General features: G+C 39.3%; 1 protein-coding gene across 11 annotated transcripts in view; it reads right to left on the reverse strand.

Moving 5' to 3' along the window:
* TULP3 (TUB like protein 3) overlaps positions 1-24,816 on the reverse strand; it is a 66,293-nt gene that overhangs the window by 40,686 nt on the left and 791 nt on the right. For 2 of the 11 annotated variants that reach the window (XM_059403807.1, XM_059403809.1), the window contains exons 2-4: positions 23,694-23,772; positions 23,365-23,534; positions 3,089-3,226 (exon numbers count right to left, since the gene is read on the reverse strand). The exons of 3 other annotated variants lie outside the window; for them this stretch is intronic. The gene's annotated coding sequence lies outside the window, so the exon portion shown is untranslated. Of the gene's footprint in view, positions 1-3,088; positions 3,227-11,568; positions 11,690-23,364; positions 23,535-23,693; positions 23,773-24,816 lie in introns of all 11 variants that reach the window. 6 more of the 11 variants (XM_059403806.1, XM_059403811.1, XM_059403802.1 and 3 more) reach the window with 5 other exon arrangements.

A 24,816-nucleotide genomic window follows, 5' to 3' on the forward strand; every position in this document is an offset into this window, starting at 1 on the left:
AAGTGACCCAAATGTCCATCATTGGATGAACAGATAAATTTTATGAGAAATACTATCTGGCCCTAAACAGGAGAAAACTACTGATACACATGACAAAAATGGATGAATACCAACACCATTCTGCTAAGGACAAAAAAGAGAACACACTGTAGGATGACACTTACGTAAAATTCTAGAAGACACAAACTGATCAACAGTGACAAAAAGCAGGGGGTATCTGACAGTGAGAAGGAAGGACGGATTATAAAGTGGCAAAAGGAAAATCTGGGGGATCATTATCTTGACTGTAATGATGGTATCACAGGGGTATACGTATGTCAAAACTCATCAACATGTACCATTTAAAATTTTATTTGTTTATTTGACAGATAGAGATCACAAGTAGGCAGAGAGGCAGGCAGGGGTGGGATGGGGGTAGGGGGCGGAGCAGGCTCCTTGCTGAGCAGAGAAAATGATGTGGGGCTTGATCCCAGGACCCTGGGATCATGACCTGAGCCAAAGACAGAGGCTTTAACCCACTGAGCGACCCAGGCGCCCCATACATGTACACTTTAAATGTGCGGTTTGATGTATGTCAATTACACCTCAATAAAAGTGTTTTTTAAATCCACCTACAAAGGGAGTTAAACAATTAATTCAGTCCAGTTCCGACTACAGCATGAGTGTCAACATAATGTTACACCAACGCAAACTATATATATTAAGCTTTTACAAACTATAATGATGAAAAGTCTCCAACATATTCAATGTTAAATCTAACTGCAATGTGCTCCCACACACATTCTTCAGGCCTTTTATAAATATTTGGAAATAAAGATCTAAGATCAGGCTTGCCTCAAAAATATGCACAATAAACAAGCATGCAAGTTGGATGGGCCCCTGCAGGCCCAGTTGGAAGAGCATGTGACTCTTGATCTTTGGGTCGTGAGTTCAAGCCCCATATTGGGTTGTGGAGATTACTTAAATAAATAAACTTTAAATTTTTTTTTTTAAAAAGCATGTAAGTTGGAGAATAAAACATATCATATGAATTAGATTTTAGCTACTCTGTTACTCCTCTCTCAAGAGGGCCCAAGGGCCACACAGAGGCCTTTTCTCATTCTCCTCTCCAACCATACTCATAAAAATACACGTGCTTCCTCTCCCTTCCTATCACAGAAGACGTTCCTCCCCATAAAGTAAACTCTGATACTGGAGAACTGATTCTGGCCCATTTCCCTAGAATTACAACAAATACTGCTCCTCCCTCTCCAGCTTCTCCATCTCTAGTAGCTTCTTTCCTCGGCTCACAATTACTCTTTAAAAAGCTGCCTTCCCAGACCTTATCTATCTCTACTTCCCATCATCATCAAATAACTTCAGGATAACCAACACTTCCTGTCACTATTCCAACTATAATTCACTTCTCAACTCATTGCAGTTTGGCTCTATTCCCTCATTCCCCTGAAACTTTTCCTCCCATTGCCAAAAATAATAGCTTGTTTTCACCTTTCATTCCTGCTTGACTTGCTTGAAGTATTTAACAAAAATAACCACCAGTTCCTTACTGAAATTTTCTCCTCTCTTGTTTTCTTGAAATCCCCATTGTTCTACTCTTACCTAACTGTTCCTTTCACTAAATTCAGTCAGCAACTCTTAAGCGTGCCCTACATACCAGGCACTGAGGTAGGCACTAAGGATACAGGAATGAACAAGGAATTAGCCCCAGCCATCACGATACTTATACCCCTTTACTTTCCGACCTCTTCTGTTGACCATTATTCCATTTGGGATTACATGCTGATCTACAGGCCATACCCTATGTCAACTATCTATCACCATGACTGAGAACCCCAAACCTTTATCTTTGGCAGGCACACTAAATTTAGCCCTAATATCTAGTTGACCCCAAACAAAGCATGCATATGCATGGGGCTGACTCCAACCGATCCTGGTAAGACTAAGAACCAAACTGAGATCTCAGGGCTGCCTTCCAGCCCAATCTGCAGTTCAAATAAGTAATCTACACCAACTGAAAAAAATGAACAGTCTTCATGGAAAAATAACAGAATCTAGAGTCTTTACAATGTGCTGTGCATAATGTTCAGAACACAATAAAAAATTATTCTGGGGTGCCTGGGTGGCTCAGTCAGTTAGGCATCTGCCTTTGGCTCAGATCATGATCCTGGGGTCATGGGATCAAGCCCCACATTAAGCTCCCTGCTCAGTCGGAAGCCTGCTTCTCCCTCTCCCACTGCTTGTTCTCTCTCTCTCTCTCTGTCAAATACACAAAATCTTTTAAAAATATATTTTAAAAATGATTCTAAAGAAATTTGTTTTTTCCAAAGAAAAAGGAAAAACATGATATATCAGTAGAAATTATCCAAATTGAAGAACAGGGAGGAAAACTATTTTTTAAAACATGAAGAGAGAGGAACCATTTTCTGGATAAAAAAAAGTTTTAAGTATATCCCTGCCTTAGTAAGAGGGCCTAGTCCATGCTTCCCTTCTTGACTTAGGAATCTTGTGATGAGCATTACTTATTACACTGAGCTCTCACTTTGGCTGTGTTCCACAGCCTATAAAAGTGCTATAGAATAATGCTCTTTAAATAAAACATATATATTGATTAAATAAATAAATATCTTGGTACAGGTTCACAGTAAATTTGTGATAAATGAAACATCTCTTTTAAAATGTCACTGTAGGGGCACCTGGGTGGCTCAGTGGGTTAAGCCTCTGTCTTCAGCTCAGGTCATGGTCCCAGGGTCCTGGGATCGAGCCCCACATGGGGCTCTCTGCTCATCGGGGAGCCTGCTTCTCCCTCTCTCTCTGCCTGTCTCTCTGCCTACTTGTGATCTCTCTCTATGGCAAATAAATAAATAAAAAATCTTTAAAAAAACAAATAAATAAAATAAAATGTCACTGTAAAAAAAATCCTCTCTATGGGAATAAATGACCTAACATTGAATGAACAGCCCCTGAAATCTAAAAAACAAAACCTAAAACAGAACCACACACCTTTTCTATGCAAAAGTCCTCAATTTCTCCATAATAATTTCCTCTGTTCTACTTCAACAGTGCTCTGAACATTTTTAAATATACTTACCCTGAATATCCTGATGTCGGGAGCCAGTACAGGAGGCCTACTCTAAGAGCTGTAAGGGACTGAATATGATTGGCTGTTCATTTAGGTCCACTCTCGCGGGAGGTGCATGAGCACTGCACTGTGATTGGGTAACACTGCCTGTATAAAAACGCATGCGCCGAGGGTAGAGAGAGAGAAGAAAAAAGCGATTAAAGAAGAAGGTTCGCCGCTACGTGAGTCTCCGAGTCGTTCTTGCGGGCCGAGAGCGACATCCTGATAGTATGTTTATGTCAGTTTCCTATCCCCCATTAGAGCAGTCATTCAAAAACTGGCAAAGAGTAAGAACTTTATGATTCAATGTGATTTAGCACACAAACACACACATAATACAAACACACATAATACATACATAATACAAATGTATTTATAGGTGATCTCTTAAAGTATTTAAAAAAAAAAAACTTTTCAGTGGGTGCCTAGGTGGCTCAGTGGGTTAAGCCACTGCCTTCGGTTCAAGTCATGATCTCCGGGTGTTGGGATCAAGGCCCGCATCAGGCTCTCTGCTCAGTGGGGACCCTGCTTCCCCCTCTCTCTCTGCCTGCCTGTCTGCCTACTTGTGATCTCTCTCTCTGTGTCAAATAAATAAAATCTTAAAAAGAAAACTTTACAGAAAAAGTCCCAATGTACTACAGACTCTCACATCACAATCAATTTCTAATTCTTATCAGTACCTTCATCTACTTTTTTCTTTTCCTCAAACTGAGTTTGTCTGTACTAATTTTTTAAATCATCATACAGTAAAATTGACTTTTTAAAGTGCATTATAAATTCAGCACATGCACAGATTTGCCAGTGATCACTCTGAAAACTCATTTTGGGTTTTTTTTTCAATTATTTTTTCTATGTATATGTCCACTTTTATTGACAAAATTCATATACACATCATATCTTTATGGTTAAAGTGTCCTACCCCACTGATAAGATGGATTTGTTCCCTCTTCTGAATGCAGAACTTCTTTGTGTCACTACAGAACAGCAATGAATTCTTCAAAGTGGAATTTTCAAGTCAAAAGTTATAAACTATACTATTTTGAGCCCTTACCTATAATTCTTCTAAATTGTTTTTCCCCAAAATAGAACTTTATAAACTTACATTGCTACCAGCAAGTTAAAAACCTATTTCTCTATGCTCTGGCCAATTTGGTATGTTATCTCTGTTAGGTTAATGATATATTAAAGTAATTTAAGGGGCGCCTGGGCGGCACAGTCGGTTAAGTGCCGACTCTTCACTTCCACTCAGGTTCTGATCTCACCATCCCGATCTCAAGGGAGATCTAGCCCGGGTTGTACTCCGCGCTGGGTATGGAGTCTGCTAGAATTCACTCTCCTTCTCCCTCTGCCCCTCTTGCTTGTGCTCACTCCCCTTCTCTCTCTTTCCAAAATAAAATAAGTAAATCTTTTTTTAAAAAGTAACTTAAAGTTGTTTACTTGCATGTTTTTAATTACTAATGGAAATGAATCTTTTACCACATAACGAACGACTATTCCATCTGATATACATAATTGATCCACAACTGGGAAACATCTGTAATTCAAATAAAAGTCATACAAGCTAAGTTGTACAAGAAAGATACAAAAGAAGTTCAATTGACTACCCTCTACTGTCTACATAATCAAAGTTCACAGAATCTAAAGCACGAGGATCCTCACTCAGATTTTTAAAGTGTATTTTTTTCTATTAGGAAAGTAACTTACTCCCATCGTAGGATAACTAAAAAATAGGGGCACCTGGGTGGCTCAGTGGGTTAAAGCCTCTGCCTTCGGCTCAGGTCATGATCTCAGGGTCCTGGGATCGAGCCCCGCATTGCGCTCTCTGCTCAGCAGGGAGCCTGCTTCCTCCTCTCTCTCTCTGCCTGTCTCTCTGCCTCCTTGTGATCTCTGTCTGTCAAATAAATAAATAAAATCTTAAAAAAAAACATAAATTAAACTACATAATAATAATGCATTATTTTTTCCAAGTCATATATCGTAAACTTTTTTTTTTTAAGATTTTATTTATTTATTTGACAGAAAGAGATCACGAGTAGGCAGAGAGGCAGGCAAAGAGAGAGGAGGAAGCAGGCTCCCCGCTGACCGGAGAGCCCGACGTGGGGCTCCATCTCAGGACCCTGAGATCATGACCTGAGCCGAAGGCAGAGGTTTTAACCCACTGAGCCACCCAGGTGCCCCTTCCTTTGTTTTTATAAGCACAATTTTTAGTGGCTGCATAATATGTTATCTATACCAATTTATTCCCCTATTGTTGGATATTTATGCTGTTGCATATTCATTTATTTTTTTATTTCATAGTATTTGATTTAGGGGTTCCATTTTCACTCCTCAGTAGATTTTATGAATTTTTCAGATGCTTCTTCACTCATTAATTCATCCAGTTCTGAAGGATTACTAAGTTTATCTTGATCAGCCAACCATGTTCATAACATGATTTGTTGGCAAGTCCTGGATTTTCTGGAAGGCTTTATCAATTTCAGTTATTTCTCCTGATAAAGAACAGAGCTCACTAGCAGCTTTCATACTTTTCAAAGCACCAAACTCACATTATTTGCTCAATTCTGTCCCAACTTTAGACAGACTACAGTAAACTACATCACAACATCTCCCAAAGGTTCCTGTGTAAAATTTCTGATGTCCATAGTTCCAAAACCGTTTTCTCTTGTTATCCATTCACGTCTGTGTATGAATTTATGCACGTGGAGCAAAGAGGGCACAGGCAGCTCGCCGATGGTCAGACCGGGCCTGCCGTCCACCCCTGCCGTCCACCCCGCCCTCCAAGGCCAGAGCCGGCAGGGTGCGGTGCACCAGGGCACCGTGGCTGTACACCACAGCTCTCACGCTCTGCACCCCTCATAGTTGTTGCTAATTTAATAACAATAAGATTTATATCCAGAAGAAATTAGCACATATACCTACAAAAAGTTGTACAAGAATGTTCTTAAAGCTAAAAACTCGAATCACATGTCTACGAACAGAAGAACAAAAAAACAAACTGTGGTATATTCATTCAGTGGAGTATTATTCAGCAATAAAAAGAACTGGTAACAAACACAACGATATGGTTAAATCTCAAAAACATTATGCTGATTGAAAACAGCCTTACAGGGGCACCTGGGTGGCTCAGTGGGTTAAGCGGCTACCTTCAGCTCAGGTCATGATCTCAGAGTCCTGGGATGGAGCCCCGAATCAGGCTCTCTGCTCAGCAGGGAGCCTGCTTCCTCCTCTCTCTCTGCCTGCCTCTCCATCTACTTGTGATTTCTCTCTGTCAAATAAATGAATAAAATCTTAAAAAAAAGAAAGAAAGAAAGAAAGAAAACAGCCTTACAGGTCCTCTGGGTGGCTTGGTCGGTTAAGCATCAGGCTTTGGCTCAGGTCATGATCCCAGGGTCCTGAGATTGAACAGGGAGCCTGCCTCTCCCTTTCCTCCCTGCTTGTACTGGCTCTTGCTATCTCTGTCTCTCTCTGTCTCTCTCTCTCTCTCAAGTAAATAAAATCTTAAAAAGAAAAGAAAAGAAAACAGCCTTGCATGAAACAGTATATACTGTATGGTTTCACTTGTATTAGTTCAAGAACCACCAAAAGCATTTCTGATGATAGAAATTAAAAAAATGGTTACCATTGTGGGGCGGAGGGTAGAGGAAAGATAAAATTGGAAAGAGGCACAAGGAAACTTTCTGGGTGATAGAAATGTTCTATAGCTGTATCATAGGGATATATACATATATAAAATAGTCATCACACTGTACACTTACTGTACAGAGGTAATACCTCATTAATAATTAAACTTAAATAAAGCTTGTGTCTGCATTTCAAGGCTTCTTCTTGAGACAGAGTCCCAGAAATAGGATTACTAAGGGTAGATCTAAATCCTTTTTGGAAGAAGACTGGGCAAAGGGTATGACTAGTTTTATTGCCAAACTAACTTCCCAAACAAACTACATCAATTCATACTTCCACCAGCAGTATGATCAGTGCCTATCATACATAAAGTGGAAATTCTCTCTCTTGGTAGTCCACATTTAGATAAACCTGCTCAAGGGTATAAAAAACTATTTAATGTCCAAAGTCTCTCTTCAATAATCTAAATCCTTTGCTTGTTTGATATACTGGAGTCATATTCTGAATAAGTTATCATAATTTAGTTATCCCTTGATCATATGTATTCTAACACCACAGATATTTTACCTTTGTCTTTTAAAATAGCTTTGAATTTATTTATCTTGTTCTTTTTTAAGTCTACTGCAAGTTTCCTTACAATTCTCCTTAAAAGTAAAAAAAAAACCCCAAACCGTAATATTAATATGAACCCAACCAATAATATTAATATGAATGCAAAGCCTAACAACAACAGAAATACAATAATAATAAACACATGTCATTGAGATAAAAGGAAAGAAAAAGGTTCTATTTGCTAGGGAGAGTGCTTAGGCCTTTATACATAAAAATCTACTTACTGTTCATTTGAACCATGTAAGGTTGCTATTTTTAAAAAATATTTTATTTATTTATTTGACAGATAGAGATCACAAGTAGGCAGAGAGGCAGGCAGAGAGAGAGGGGGAGGCAGGCTCCCTGCTGAGCAGAGAGCCCGATGTGGGGCTCAATCCCAGGACCCTGAGATCATGACCTGAGCTGAAGGCAGAGGCTTAACCCACTGAGCCACACAGGTGCCCCAGGTTGCTATTATTTTAGTTATTTTATAGATGAAAAAGGGTGGCTCCAGGAGTTTAGGTAATTTACTAAACCAAGCTTAAGTTCACATAAATTAAAAAAACAAAGCCACATTTTTATATGTAAGACACCAAAGTCCCTGTTCTTTCCCTCTGTCACCCTGCTTCTCAAAAACAGGCACACATCAACAAAATAAAGAAACAAAAACAAAAACATTTGATGTAGAAAAAGCACTGGACAAGATTCAAGATCCTTTCAAGATAAAAGCCCTCAACAGACTAGAAATAGAAGGAAACTACCTCCACATAATAAAAGTCATATATGAAAAGCCTACAGCAAACATAATACACAACGGTGACAGACTGAAAGTATTTCCTCTACAATCAGGAACAAGACAAAGATTTTTCTTTGGGAAAACATCCTAAATGCCAACCAACCAATTCATACCAACATTTGGAACATCAGTACAGCTATAAATTGGGGAACTATTTGTATCCTTATAAAGACATCTTTATAAGGGGAGGGTGAGAATATTAGAAAAAGCAAGGTTAAAATTTCCTATTCCATGATACATATGTGAGAATCTTGCTGGGAAGCTTACGTGAGTGTCACCACGGTGACATTCAACCTCACTGACCAAAAAGTACAAAGCATGTGCAGCTCTGCCAACTAGGAAATTCCTGTAGAAAAGCAGAGACCAGGGGCAACTGGCTCAGTCAGTTAAGCATCTATCTGCCTTGAACTCAGGTCATAATGCCAGGGATGAAGCCCCACATTGGCCTCCCTGCTAAGCCAGGAGCCTGCTTCTCCCTCTTCCTCTCTCCCTGCTTGTTCTCTCTCTCTCTCTCTCAAATAAATAAATAAATAAAATCTTTTAAAAATAAAAGAAAAGCTGAGGCCAGGGAAGGTGAAAAACAGTGTCAACTGAGAGAAAATATTTACCAAACATAAATCTGATAAAGGAATCCTATCAAAAATATACAAAGAACTCTTAAAACTCAACCATAATAAAACAAGCCAATTAAAAAATGGGCAAATGATCTAAACAAACTCCTCACCAAAGAAGATATACAGATGGCAAATAAGCACATGAAAAGATGATCTACATCATATGCCATTACAGAATGGCAAATTAAAAAAAGAAAAAAAATGAGTTACCACTGCATACCTATTAGATGGCTAAAATCCCAAACACTGACAACACCACATGCTGGCAAAGATGTGGAGCAATAAGAAATCTCATTTATTGCTGGAGGAAATGCAAAAAATGGCACATCAACTATGGAAGAAAGTTTGGCAGTTTCTTACAAAAGTAAACCTACTCTCATCATACGACCCGGGAGTTGTGCTCCTCAGTATTTACCCAAAGAGCTGAAAACTTTTGTCCACACAGAAACTTGCACATGAATATTTTCATTGTGGTTACAGTGGCTTTATTCTTAATTGCCAAAAGCCGGAAGCAACCAAGATGTCCTTCAATAGGTGAATGGATACATAAACTGTGGTACGTCCATACCATGAAACATTATTCGGTGATGAAGGAAAAGAGCTATACACACACACACACACACACACACACACAAGACATGGAGGAACCTTAAAGGTATACTGAGAAGTGAAAGAAACCAATCTAAGAAAAGCTGTATATACTGTATATACTGTATGATTCCAGCCATACGACATTCTGGAAAAGGCAACACTATAGAGATAGTAAAAACAGACCTAGAGGGTCTGATGCTAAGTTAAGTAAGTCAGTTCAAGAAAAACAAATACCATATGATTTCATTCATATGTGGAAATTAAGATTCAAAACAAATGAACTACAAAAAAGGAAACGAAAAAGCAGACTCTTAAATACAGTGAACCAACCGGTGGTTGCCATCCGGGAGGTGGATGGGGGGGTCGAGTGAAATAGATAAAGGGGATTAAATATATTTATCTTGATGAGCACAGAGAAATGTACGAAATTGTTGAAGCATTATATCGTACACCCGAAACTAACAAAACACTGTATGTTAATTATACTTGGATTAAAAAAAATAAACAACAACAAAAAATCTATGGAGAAACAAGTAAGTAGAGCACAAGAGATTTTTATGGCAATGACACCTGTTGTGCATAATACTGTAATGGTAAATACATGCCACTATATATTTGTCAAAACCCACAGAATATATGTACAAAGAGTGATCCTAATGTAAAGTACAGACATATCAATACTGGCTCAACAATGATAACAAATGTACCACACTAATGCAAAATGTTAGTAATAGGGGACAAGGTGGGGAGGGGTGGATGAGGGACAATATGGGAACTCTCTGTACTTACATTTATTTTTCTATAAACCTAAAACTGCTCTAAAAAATAAAATCTATTCATTAAAAAAACACAGTATCAATACTGTGTTTTTAAGCTTTTGCCTTGCCCCAAATAATCCCCTATCTCTGAGAAGATGGAAAGTCTGGACCATATCTATACATCTTACTTATTTTGGATGGCCCTATTTCCATGGCCATAAACTAAGAGACTGCTGTAGACACTGATATAAGAAGAAGTAATCAAACTCTCCTGGGATTTCTTTTTTTTTTTAAAGATTTTATTTATTTGACAGAGAGAGATCACAATTAGGCAGAGAGGCAGGCAGAGAGAGAGAGAGAGAGAGGAGGAAGCAGGCTCCCTGCTAAGCAGAGAGCCCGATGTGGGACTTGATCCCAGGACCCTGAGATCATGACCTGAGCCGAAGGCAGCGGCTTAACCCACTGAGCCACCCAGGCGCCCCTCTCCTGGGATTTCTAATTGGCTCTGAGAGATCTGAAATCTGAGTTCAGGAAGTTGAAGTAAAGTAATTTAACTTTTTTTTTTTTTTTTACAGGTGGGGAAACTGAGGCACAGCTAAGTTATATGGTCACACAATCAGTGAATGGTAGAGCTAGGATCCAAACCCAGGAAATCTAGTTGCAAAGTTTATACTCTCAATCACTATATGAAGGATATTGTGCTTTATATTTTACTTGGGACCAAGAATACTAAGACACCTAAAGCTGATACTGACACAAATCGATAGGTTAGTTATAATGGCCAACTCTAATTCAAACTTTCTTTTAGAAAGGACAAACAGTTGGGATCTAAGAAAAAAATATGAATGCATATAAGCACTCCACAAACAGGTAACTTTATGTAGGAGAAAAGACACTGCCTTTCACCCTCTTAGCATACCCTTCGACTATACCACCAACCAGTGCAAAGTAATGTTTCGTATTCCATATTTTTAAAGACCTTTCAAAATACAACTGCCTTTAAAAATGTTTCCTCTAGAATGCCTGTGAAAAGCCTTAATTTCCGATATGCCTTTCAAGGGAATGCACCTGAAATTTTAATACATTTACTCCCAATTACTGAGTCATAATATTTTGTCATATGACAAATTTGCAATTCTTCACTTCCTCATTTCCCACTGCCAAGAAATTTTGGCATGTGTACCTGTGAGATTTGTCACAAAGCGTCTGTCATAAAGAAATCAGAATAACTTCATTTAACTACATATAAGCTATTTCATTATTTTATATGCACATGATAAATATTTATAAATGTGATTATAGGTGTGAATTGATAATGCTGAAAAGATGCAGATGAATCAGAGACCAGAAAAGTCAATGAAAAGGGAAAAGGGAAGCATTCCCTCCCCACATGTTTCTACCCCCAAGTCCCCACTTGACTCACATCCCTGGAGTTGTTCAGCAAAGATTTACTACAATAAATATCAGAACTTTACTAACCTCAATGAAGAGATTCCTTTTTCCCCCCAAATACAGGGCGTGGTCTTTGTTTCTTGAGACTTCCTTCTGTTTCTTTCTGATCAGTTCTTTCAAAGAACATCATTCTGAATTTCACCCCTTCCTATGGATGTCAGATGACAAAATATCAAAAAGAAAGGGCGTTGCAAGACCACAATGTATTTACAAGAATCCTAAAATTGAATTTAAAAACCAGTGAATCGCAGAGTTGAGCAAGATGCTGGGCAAGTCGTGGTTCTGCAAGCGCCTGGCGCAGCAGAACCCCAACCTGCACAACGCGGAGTTGAGCAAAAACCAGTGAAATGCAGTAAGTGAAGCAGACTGTACGGTTCATGACTCCTTCGACTTCAGGCACTGACACGGACATATAACACAATGCCTCCCTACAGAGCAGAGGGAATAATCACTCCTGTTTCCTGCTGCCTCAATTCTATTTTCTTTTTAAACAACACACCCTTCCTTGTGAATTGTTTTGTTATATAAAGATAAAAAAGCCACTATGTGGACAGATAAAGTAAATAGAAAGGATAAGAACAGTTTACTTGTAAAACATACAAATTGCCGTCTTAACTATGGTAAAACCAATGATTGCTCAATAGCCATGCCATTCCAAGTCCAGGAGATAAAATCTATCCTCTCCTCCCTAGCGTCTTTGACTATCAATACCCTTAAACTGAGAACTCTAACTTTAGGCCTTCCACAAACATACCCTGGGCAAACAATCCTACTTTTCTACATTTTCGTTCCCTAACAAAAGGGATCCTAATAATGATCTCATAAAATATCTAAGAATGAAAGTAAAGTCAATCAACCTTACAGAGGAATAATTTCAAGGACAGGCTCTGGATCCAGGTTCCCTGGCTTTTTAATAACCTGGATCCTTTACTTTCTCTCTCAGACAAGGTATTTAACCTTTGCCCACCACGCACAGCATAAATAATTTCATATGACTATATAACATTTGAACAAATTAAAAAGATGATTAGAAAAACGTCAGGTACATAGTAAGCATGCATTCAAATCTGTATTGTTTTCTGAATCTCTACCTTTTCTATGTGTTATGTAAGAGAGATACAGTTACTGCTCAAGTAGCTTATATTTAATTAGATACATTAATAAATGTTAAATCTCTGTGTCAAAATAAAATGGTTTACTACTTATAAAATAATAATAGGCACCCGCTACATTCAAGCAGCTACAAATAAGATGTGTGGCCTTTCATAGCATCATTCATCAAAGACGAGGCAGTGATTTCTACAGTGAAACTTCCATAAGGAATTATCAGAAATAGTATCGATGAAGTAAGAAAAAAAAAAGTAACAAACACAAGTTCCACTCTCTCCACTCTAACCTTCCAATAGCTCCCACGGTTTCATTACATCTTTATTCTCAACAAATAAGTTCAGTCGTGTATAATCATCACATATTTGCTCTAACATTAGTTTTTGAAATGTTAAAAATACACTGGTATGAAATATAAAATTTCTGACCACTAATGAAAGCAACCTACATTCTTAGAGAAACTCTTTAAGCAATTTTTTAACTTACGATTTCCCAACTTTAGCCAACTGTCCAGTATGAGTTGAACTTATTTTGTTTTTTGAGAAAGGGTGAGAGAGAATCTTTTTTTTTTTTTTAAGATTTTTATTTATTTATTTGACAGAGATCACAAGTCGGCAGAGAGGCAGACAGAGGGGTGAAAGGAAAGCAGGCTCCCCGCCACGCAGAGAGCCCAATGTGGGGCTCGATCCCAGGACCCTGGGACCATGACCTTAGCCGAAGGAAGAGGCTTTAACCCACTGAGCCACTCAGGTGCCCCATGGTGAGAGAGAATCTTAAGAAGGCTTCACAGTCAGTGGGGAACCCAACTCAGGCTGCCATAGAGCCTGACATAGAGGACGGGGTTCAATCTCATAACCCTGAAAGCATGACCTGAAATCAATAGTCGTCTCTTGACTGAGCCACCCAGGCGCCCCATATGATTATAAACTTTACATGACTCTGTAGCACTGTTTATAATACCAAGATAGCACACTCTAATGTTCATCAAGAGGGACTGATACCATATCCACACACTGGAATACCCTGCAGCTGTTTAAAAAAAAAATCACTAACACATGAATATAGAAATATAGAGATACTGATTTGGAATAATTTCCAAGATGTTTTACCAATTGAAAAAGGCAAGGTGCAGGAACTGGGAAGTACTTACTACCATTTATGAAAGGAAAAAATATATACGTATCTTTCATCTACAATGCAGAGTATCTTTGGGAGGATATCAGTGTTGCCTTCAGGGAGAAAAACTAAATAGGTAGGGGAACCAGAAGCAATATTATTTTTCATTACAGACTGTTTCAATCCTTTTGAATTTTGTACCTGTGAAGGGCTGGTCACCTGAAAGATCAAACCATGACAAGATGCCTGGAATTTTCAGCCCTGTGCCCCATTCTCTTGAAAAGGGAGGCTGATGGGGTGCCTGGGTGGCTGAGTCATTAAGCATCTGCCTTCGGTTCAGGTCATGATCCCAGGATTCTGGGATCGAGCCCCACATGGAGCCCTGCATGGGGTTTCCTGTTCGGCAGGAAGTCTGCTTCTCCCTCTCCCACTCCCAGGACCTGCTTGTGTTCCCTCTCTCACTGTTTCTCTCTCTGTCAAATAAATAAATCTTTTAAAAAAAAAAAAAAAGAAAGAAAGAAAGAGAAAAGGGAGGCTGAAAATGACTGATAATGCCTATCTGATGAAGCCTCCATTAAATCCCACAAATAGAGCTCAGAGAGCTTCCAGGTTGACGGACACACCCATACTAGGAGGGTGACACACCCCAACTCCATGTGGACAGAAGTTCTTGTGCTTGGGACCCTCCCAGGCCTGCCCTATGTATCTCTTTATCTGGGTGTTCTCCCACATCCTTTATCATATCCCTTAATAAGCTGGTAAACGCTAAGTGTTCCCTTGAGTTCTGTGAGTTGCTCTTGAACCCGAGAAGGGGATCTGTGAACCTACTGTCTACAGCCAGTTGGTCAGAAGCACAGGTGATAACCAGGCTTGTAAATGATGTCTGAAGAATGGGGGTAGCAGGGGAGAGGCAGTCTTGTGGGACCTCTCCCTTAACCTGTGGGATCCCATACTAGTGTGGTATCAGAATTGAGTTGAATTGTGGGACACCCAGCTGGTGTCACAGAGAATTGCTTGTTGTGAGGACAAAACCCTACACATTTGGGGACCAGAAATGTCAGAAATGAAGTGTTCTGTGCAAGAAGTGAAGGAGACACACAAGAAACACATAGCAGGAAAGAAACACAGTAGGAGAGGACTGGGTTTTCCCCTATTTAGAAAGGAAAAGCTGAGTTTTTTTTCAGAACAGTACCATGTAAAGACCTAAAATACACATATTAAAAGTCACTTCTTAGCCCATTAAAACTAAAGATGGGGGCGCCTGGGTGGCTCAGTGGGTTAGGTCTCTGCCTTTGGCTCAGGTCATGATCTCAGGGTCCTGGGATCAAGCCCCACACTGGGCTCCCTGCTCAGCGGGGAGCCTGCTTCCCCCTCTCTCTGTCTGCCTCTCTGCGTACTTGTGATCTCTGTCAAATAAATAAAATCTTTTTTAAAAATTTAAAAACTGTAACTAAGAATAAAACAAGTTGAAACTATAAATGGTTGGAATCAATATAGGAGCCATGTATTAATCAACCCAATGTCTGTTATAAGTACACTTATCTGATCTCCACTAACTGCTACATGTGCTCACTCAAAATATGCTTGAAGGCTTAGTATATGTGCTGCCGACGCAAGCATGTGAAGGCTCTTAAATGGCTGCATTTTAAAATGAGGGGAGGGGTGCCTGGGTGGCTCAGTGGGTTAAAGCCTCTGCCTTCAGCTCAGGTCATGATCAAGCCCCACATTGGGCTCTCTGCTCAGCAGGGAGGCTGCTTCCCCCTGTCTGTGTCTTTGCCTGCCTCTCTGACTACTTGTGACGTCTGTCTGTCAAATAAATAAATAACATCTTTAAAAAAATAAAATAAGGGGGGAAAACTGTCAATTTTATTTCTTATTTTTTAGAATTTTTAAAAGGTTTTACTTATTTGAGAGAGAAAGAAGAGAGAGTGGGTGAGCACAAGCAAGGGGGAGAGGCAGAAGGAGAGGGAGAAGCAGATTCCTCACCAAGCAGGGAGCCCGGACACAGGACTCCATCCCAGTACCCTGAGAACATGATCTGAGACAAAGGCAGACACTCAACTGAGCCACCCAGGCACCCCTTTTATTTTTAAGTAATCTCTACACCCAATGTGGGGCTCTAACTCACAACCCCGAGATCAAGAGTCGCATGCTCTACCAACTTGACCCAGCCAGGCGGCCCTAAATTTTTTTTTTTTTTTTAAAGTAATCCTGGATGCCTAATGTAGGTCTTGAATTCACAACCCTGAGAACGTCTGATGATTGTTTTTCAACTAGAAATCAAAACTGACGCCATTATCCCGGTTAGTAACATGAACCCCGGGAATACCCACAGGAGCAACTTCTATTAAGGGACCATGTGCATACCTCTGGTTCAAATGCAAGCCTGTGGGTAATGAAGCTAAATGTATCCACATCAGTGTCTTTTATAGGGCATTTCTGCCATAGCTGTGGTGTCAGGAGATGTACTCTAGGCTTCTCTGGGGCTTCTCTTGCTTTCACTACAGCAGAGCAGTTGCCAAAACAGTGCCTCTGCTAAGCCAAGTGACATGCATCGTCATTTCTTTTATGACTCTTGAGACAAACGTCTAACACTCAAAAGAAAAGCCAAATTACAAAAGAAGCTTAACAAACATCAGTACTTTCTAACAGTACTCACCACTGCTCCTGGCATGTGATGCCTAGAACAGGGAAGATGTGAAACAAATGTCTGAAAAACAAATGAACTTTAAAGTTGGGTGAAAAAAAAAAGTCCTTTGACTTATGCCTTAAAGAAATATTTTAATTCATCATCCCTTACTTTTGGACTTTCCAAAGTAGGTAAAAATTAGATAGTACTTGTCCCCATTTTATAGTTGTACAGCTATGGAAAATAATGAAGACACCGATAAAATATCACTGCCTAACTATGAGAAATAATTTGAACAGAAGTTACTGTAAACCTAAAATCATTTTTTAAAGAAAAAACTTTATTTTTAGTTTAAAACTGTGGATGTACCTTTCATGGATTTAATAAAATAGTATCCACCCTATTGGCATACACATTACAAAAGATGATGGAGACTTCTCCTCTGCTCTTTGGTTTTCTCCTTTATTTTCTGTGTCAGCTATGAGCTTACACGGGACAGCATTTCACACTATACCATAGTATCATTTATATCACATAACCGACCTTCAGTTCTGTTGGCCAAGATTAGTCGATCTGAGATCATTACTCCATATCGGAAAAGCTGGAAGCAGTGATTTTTTTAAAAAATATTTTGTTATTTATTTAACAGAGTGATCACAAGTGGCAGAGAGGCAGGCAGAGAGAAAGGGGGAAGCAGGCTCTCTGCTGAGCAGAGAGCCCGATGTGGGGCTCGATCCCAGGACCCTGAGATCATGACCTGGGCCAAAGGCAGAGGCTTTAACTCAGTGAGCCATCCAAGTGCCCCGGAAGCAGTGATTTTTAAATAGATTCTTAAGTTTGAACTTACACTGATAATTCTCTTACCAAATCACATTTGAGAGACAAACAATGATTAATAATCTTAGCACCTCCAAGGTGACACATCTTCCCATCACACATTCAGTTATATCTTGCTAACTACAACTCTTATGCCTGTCAATCAAAATTTCTTTTATTATATACTTCTGGAACAGTTTTTGTGGCAATTCCCTATGGCAACTGCCAGTAAACATTTTGGACTCCACAAACAATATGCTTTGTTTCATCTGTAAAGAACATAATAGTACCTCCTTAATCCTGGCTACCTTTGTTCCTACTTTAATGTGTAGATTTTTAGTTGTTGAATTTTGCATTAGTTGGCTTTATATTCTTTGTCTCAAAGACCAGCTTAAAGGGACCCTGATCCAAACTGCAGGCAGCTCCTCGATTTTACCCTCATCTTTATCACCTGTAAATATTTACTGAGTGCCTACTATGTAATCAATCTGTACACATAAGGGACTAAGCAACAAGAAAGAATAGTAACTGCTCCACTTTAAAATGAGCATTCAGGGGTGCCTGGGCGGTTTAGTCGGTTAAGCCCCTGCCTTTGGCTCAGGTCACGATTGCAGGGTCCTGGGATCGAGCCCCGCATCAGACTGTCTGCTCAGTGGGGAGCCTGCTTGCTCTCCTCTCTCTCTCTCTCTCTCTCTCTCTGCCTGTCTCTCTGCCTACTTGTCATCTCTGTCAAATAAATAAATAAAATCTTTTAAAATAAAAAAAATGAGCATTCATAGTCTGTTGAAGAAAAAGTTCATAACCTTTATGGAGGGAAATTTAGCAGCCTCTACTAAAATTAAACTCTGCATCTCCTAACATACAAAGTTTACAAAAGACTAGGCCAAATATATCATGTAACATGGATGCTATTTTTCATTGTTTTTAATAGAACCCCCCTAAGATAATATTAATGTTGGTCAACAGGTGAGCAATTAATAAGATACATTTATGAAAATAATACTTTGTGGTTATTCAAAAGAATAAGGTAGATCTAGAGGTACTAAGTTGGAAAGTAGTCTATTACACTTCAGTTTTAAAAATAGGTTCAAAATAGTTTTATCAACAAATGGTTCCGGATATCCACATGCAAAAAGGATGAATTTGGACCCCTACCTCACAGCATACACAAAATGAATCAAAGACCTAAATATAAGGCTTAAAAACCTTAGAAAAACACATCTGACCAAATTTTATAAACCTGGATTAGGCAATGATTGCTTAGGTGCAACACCAAAAACAAAAGAGATAAAAAGAAAAACTAATAAATTGGACTATATCAAAATAAAATACATCTGCACTTCAAAAGGCACCATCGAGAAAGTGCAAAGGCAACCTACCGACAGAGACAATATCTATAAATCATTTCTCTGATAGGGAATTGTACCAGAAGACTTATAAAGAACTTATAAAGAACTCTTACAACTAAGTAATAAAATGGCAACCCAAAACAATTACAATGCAAAGTAAATGAATGGATATTTCTCTAAAAATATAGGAATAATCAATAAGCATATAACAAAGCTCAATTATTCATCATTAAGGGAATGCAATCAAAAGCACAGTAAGATGCTATTTCACATCACATTCACATTGAGACTATGATCAAAAAGACAGACAATAACAAGTAATGGCGAGGAGGTAGAGAAAGGAAGCCCAGCACCTGGCTGCAGGGAATGTAAAATGTTGCAGCCATTTTGGAAAACAAGCCTGCTGTTCCTCAAGTTGTAAGATACAAGAGTGACCATATGACCCAGTAACTCCACTTAGGTATATATGCAAAAGAAATGAAAATATATGTGCACACAAAGACCTGGATACTAATGTCCGCAGCAGCATTATTAAAAATAGCCAAAAAGTGAAACAACTTAGCATGCTAACCTGCACCACTGACCACACACACTCCAGCAGTCAGCAGTCTGGAACTGCACTACTATGGTATTTCAACAAGTCTGCCAAGAATCTTTTCAGTCAGGATGCCCATTCATTTGGTATTTTTAGGTAGCAGAATTTCTAAGCCAGTGAGTGGATTCTGAAGAAACCCATGAGAGAAGTTGGTTAGTTGTATATAGTGAAAAGGAGTCATCAGGTTTCACCGTCTGGACTGATTCTGGTGTCATAAGTGGGCAATAGCTATTACTAAAGTAATTTCCTCTAAGTCAACTGACAAACAGAGTTACTTTGTCCCAGTCCCAAATGTCAGTCCTAGAAGGCTATGTTTTCACATGCACTGAGATGCCAAGAACACCTCTGGCTAGCTCAGAACGCTGCTCCTGGGAAAAGGCATAGGAAGATCAAATTAGAACTGCCAGAAAAGACTCCTTTGAAACCTATCCTTCTTCATCTGAGGACAAATGTTAGTATTCTAGGCTCAGCCCTTTTCTACTTGAATGACTGCCACAATCTGCAACTAACTTAATTGAAGCCAGGGAATGAAAATCCATTTCCCAAGAGGTCCATTTAGTGGGTCTATTTCTTTTCTTCAGAAAGAAGGAGAAATTGTTTGCGGGGAGAGAGGCAATGAGAAGGAAAAGTTGGTAACTGATTGAATCATTCATTTGGCCCCAAATAATGCAGCAAGAAAAATTAGAGTGAAACCCTCTTCATTTGCATGTTCCACAGAGTAAAAGCAAAAACATCCTTTTGAATGAACCAAACAGAAAGATTATTTTAAATGTATAATTTGAGTCAGAAGTCAAAGAATTCGTTTCTTCTGGATGTAAAATGAATGTTACTCAGAATCTAAGTTCATTCTGCCTTTTGCCTGATTCTCCTTTCCTCAGGGTTACATTTCTCTCTTCAGGAATATTTCTTACTCTCCTTCTAGTTCTTGGATAAAGATGAAAGTGCATTTGTTTGCCTAACAATACCAAGGAAATATTTCCACTCCCTTTCCATTGGATGAAATTAATACTTCACTAAAATGTCTGATTTCTTCAACTGCTCATGCTAAAAACAATTAGAATGTAATCAGTACCCACTGTCATCATTTATTTGTAAAAATGGCATCCAGAATATTTGGAATAGATATTTTGATAATACATGATCAGGGGGTGGGAGGCGGAAGTGGAGACTAGAAATCAAAAGCCTGGATTTGGGCGCCTGGGTGGCTCAGTGGGTTAAGCCGCTGCCTTCGGCTCAGGTCATGATCTCAGAGTTCTGGGATTGAGTCCCACATCGGGCTCTCTGCTCAGCAGAGAGCCTGCTTCCCTCTCTCTCTCTCTCTGGCTGCCTCTCCATCTACTTGTGATTTCTCTCTGTCAAGTTAATAAATAAAATCTTTAAAAAAAAAAAAAAAGCCTGGATTTTACTTCTGAATTTTACTTTTGACTGCATCACTTACTTGTCATGTGACCTTAGGTATATCATATCCTTTCTCATTCTTAACTTCCCCATCTATAACATGAAGATCACAATACCAGCCCTGCTTTCTTTGGATGTATGAAGCTCAAGAGAGATCATATTAGTGACATGCTATGAGGGCAGCAAAGGATACTCAAACGTAAGCCTTATTACCGAACATTTTATCTTGACAGATATTCCCTTTTCTTTTTTTTAAAGATGTATGTATGTATTTATTTGACAGAGAGAAAGAGAGAGAGAGAGATCACAAGTGGGCAGAGAGGCAGGCGGGGTGGGGGGGTGGGGAAACAGGCTCCCCTCGGAGCAGAGAGCCCAACATGGGTCTGGATCCCAGGACCCTGAGATCATGACCTGAGCCGAAGGCAGAGGCCCAAGCCACTGACCCACCCAGGCGCCCCTCAGATTTTGCCTTTCATTTTTTTTTTTTTTTTTTTTTAGATTTTCCCTTTTAAAACAGCACACTTAAGACCTTTACTCAGCCAAAAATAAATAAATAAACAAACTCCTCTCTACCTTATCTATAGTTCATATGGCATTGCCATAACAAAATTATACTGTTCCTTTTTTTTTTTAAAGATTTTTATTTATTTATTTGACAGAGAGAAACAGAGCGAGAGAGGGAACACAAGCAGGGGGAGTGGGAGAGGGAGACCAGCACCCCCCTCCACCCACTGAGTAGGGAGCCCGATGCGGGGCTCAATCCCAGGACCCCGGGATCATGACATGAGCCAAAGGCAGACGCTAATGACTGAGTCACCCAGGCCCCCTACACTGTTTCAATAGTGAAACAAGTCAATTATCTATCAAATTGGTTGCATTCTAGAGGCACCTGGGTGGCTCAGTGGGTTAAGGTTCTGGTCATGATCTCAGGGTCCTGAGATGGAGCCCTCCAAGGGGCTCCCTGCTCAGCAGGAGCCTGCTTCCACCCCCTGCCCTCTGCCTGCCTCTCTGCCTACTTGTGATCTCTGTCTGTCAAATAAATAAACAAAATCTTAAAAGAAAAATTGGTTGCATTCTAAAACCTAAAATCAAAGGCAAACTACAGATGTACTGAAGTTTTTTCCTGAAACACTGAATACCAAGATTTATTCTTCTAGGAGCCTGTCTGAAAAATAATACTTGTTTTCTTCTTACGGTCTTATTTTCTATACTTTAATTACTACAGGAAAAATTTTCCAGGAACTATAGTTTGTATTCTAAAAACACCTCGTCAATGATGAAAGTAGACAGTAGGGTTAAAAGTGTTCTATTTTACCCTAAAATTTAAAATCATCAACTTTAGGAGGGGGAAAGGAAAATTTATAGATTATTTAACACAATATCTTTGGAAGGTCCCCTAGGATGTCCATCAATGAATGAACAAGGTGAACGGAGACAGCAAGACATATTTTTCACTGAATATTATTTTGTATCTTTTGAAATTTGAGCCATGCATTATTTTAAAATATATATGTCATTTTATAAATTTGTTATAAATCTCTGAGGGAATCCAAAGAAGCCCTCATTTTCCAGAGGAGAAAACTAAAGCCAAAAAAGTAAAGGAGCTGGGGCACCTGGGTGGCTCAGTGGGTTAAAGCCTCTGCCTTCGGCTCAGGTCATGATCCCGGGGTCCTGGGATCGAGCCCCGCATTGGGCTCTCTGCCCAGCAGGGAGCCTGCTTCCTCCTCTCTCTCTCTCTCTCTCTGCCTGCCTCTGCCTACTTGTGATCTCTGTCTGTCAAATAAATAATAAATAATATCTTAAAAAAAAAAGTATATGAGCTGCTCAAATCACACTGCCAGAGAGTAAAAAAGCTGGGACCAGAACTCAAGAACCCAGTAGAAGTTTCCAGTGTCTCCCACAATGCCATGTGGTAAAACAGCAAATGCCATCTTATAAACAATAAAAGTATTACTGTAACCCTCTTCAGAACCATGGTCTTCCAGGGGTTCTGTGACTCACATGACACAGTACTCATCATTTATGTTTTTGCAGAAGTTCTAAGGCAGCAAGACAGAGATGGCAATCCTCATTATCAAGCCCTCGTGACAGGTATTAAAATGAGTAAATAAAGACAGCACATCAATCAGCATGTGGCCATGGCGTCTTCCTCAAGCAGGCCAGGAAAATTTTGCAGCCTTCATTACTTCTGACAGTAAGGACATCTGATGAGGCAGAATAAATTTAGCAGAACAAAGGGCTTATTTCTAGTGAATGGATTTGGAGGAGATAAAGCAAAAGCAGAGCACAGGAAATTCTAGTTTGAAAGAAGCCATAATAATTCCACTCTTCTCAAACAGGAGAACGAAAGGAATGATCAAGGCCCCTTCTTGTCCCAAAGTCCTCAAATACAGAGAAGCAAGGCAACTTCAACTCTGCCTCCGAGAAATTCAAGCATATATTTCCCCTTAGTAAGAACAAATGTTAGCATCTTCTTTCAATGGGCACAGATGCAGGAAAAACAGCAGAGTTTCCATAGGAAAGAATAAGCGAAGTCAGAAATGAAAACTATTCCAAAAAATGTCTGAGTCTGTCTGCTTGGAACAGAAGGGTCTCAGAAAAAATAAAATTTACTGCAGAGGATTAGTCTCTCCTTTCTAGGTCTGCATTTGGAGAAATACATGCAAGTCTGATGTTATTAGGAGCTTTTAATATCCGCCAAACATATTGCAGTCATGGATTAGTTATTCTGATTATATTTAAGCACTGGGTAAGTCTATTTGCCAACAATTAGTTGACCTGATGAACCATTCAAAAAAGAGAAAGGGGCACACCTGGCTGTTGCAGAAGGTAAAGTGGCTGACCCTTGGATTTTGGCTCAGGTCACGTAGTCTCAGTCCAGGGATCCAACTCAGTGGGAAGTCTACTTCAGGATTCTCTCCCTCTGCCCCTCCGCGTGCTCACTCACTCTCGCATGCACATACACTCTCTAAAATAAATAAATCTTCAAAAAGAGAGAACGTGAGAGAGGAGAACAAGCCTGGACAATACATAAGCTCCAGCTACTATGCCTGTTTTTATTCCTAATGTAAACCACAGGCTAGAACATTCTTAGTCAACTGGGTCACAAGGTCACATCACATGGAGAAATCTCTCACCATACCTTCAATTCTCTATCAGGGACAAAGGCCAGAGAAAGCTCAAGTTCTAGCACTAGCCAGGCATGGTCATCTCCAGGGAATCTATAATACAAAATGCCTCGCTTCAACAAAGGTCCTGAGAGTGATGTTTCAAATTCCATCCCCAATTTTCACCCACTATTTCAGAAATAGGAAAAATAATTGAAGTTTGTTAGTAATTTTTCCACTTCATTGAAATCTTCCTCATGGTAAACAATCAAAGGAAACATGGTAAAATTTAAAGGAAAAAAAAATCACAGGAAACTTAAAAGTCAGATATTATACTTCACATCGAAAGGTATTAATACCAAAAAATGTATCAATGTATTTCACCAAAAACATTAAACACGCAACCTGAAGCCAAAATAGAAGAGACATTTCCACTCCTCAGCAACCACTGAGTTAAACAGTCATAGAAACAGCACTTAATATTACCTAGGGCAGTAGAAACATTGACTCACGCTCTCCTTTGATGTTAAAGAAAAAGAGGGGAAAACTTTAAAACCATCCCTTTAAACTTCAGATCCAATAGATTAAAAGCCACTTTGCCTCCTGGTCTCAGTTTCAAAGTCAATTCCTCACCCCACCCCCCAAAAATCACGAGTCATATATCAAATACCTGGTACCCAAGAAATTTATTGCCATAAATTCATTCAATTAATTCACTGAATGACCACACTGAACATACATCATCTGAATTCAACAAAGACGCTGAATTTTATCTTCGTCTTCCTAGCATTTCCATGGTATACTGGTAAACGTGGGTTATTTTCTCTCAATTTGAGAAAATGAAAGTGCAGAGAACAAATCTTTCAGATAGCAGCTATCACATAAATAAAATGTGATGAAAGGGGAAAACAGGGGTTCTCTATGCCCAACACCTCCTTGTGACGTTTTTAAATTGTTTAGAATCGTCTAAATATCTACTAATCTAAATATCAGACTAAATCCTTACATGCTACATCTTTATTTGCCATGGTAATGGCATAAAAAGCGGGGAATACTGTTGGCGTGTATGAGTTCAATTCTCCGACAATGCCGAAGTTTGAAGCCAATGAATTCATGCCGCTCCCCCTTAACTTTCCATTAACCTAGCTAACAAGAAAT

This window comes from Mustela nigripes, chromosome 6 (assembly GCF_022355385.1).
Source record: "Mustela nigripes isolate SB6536 chromosome 6, MUSNIG.SB6536, whole genome shotgun sequence".
Classification (NCBI taxonomy): Eukaryota; Metazoa; Chordata; class Mammalia; order Carnivora; family Mustelidae; genus Mustela; species Mustela nigripes.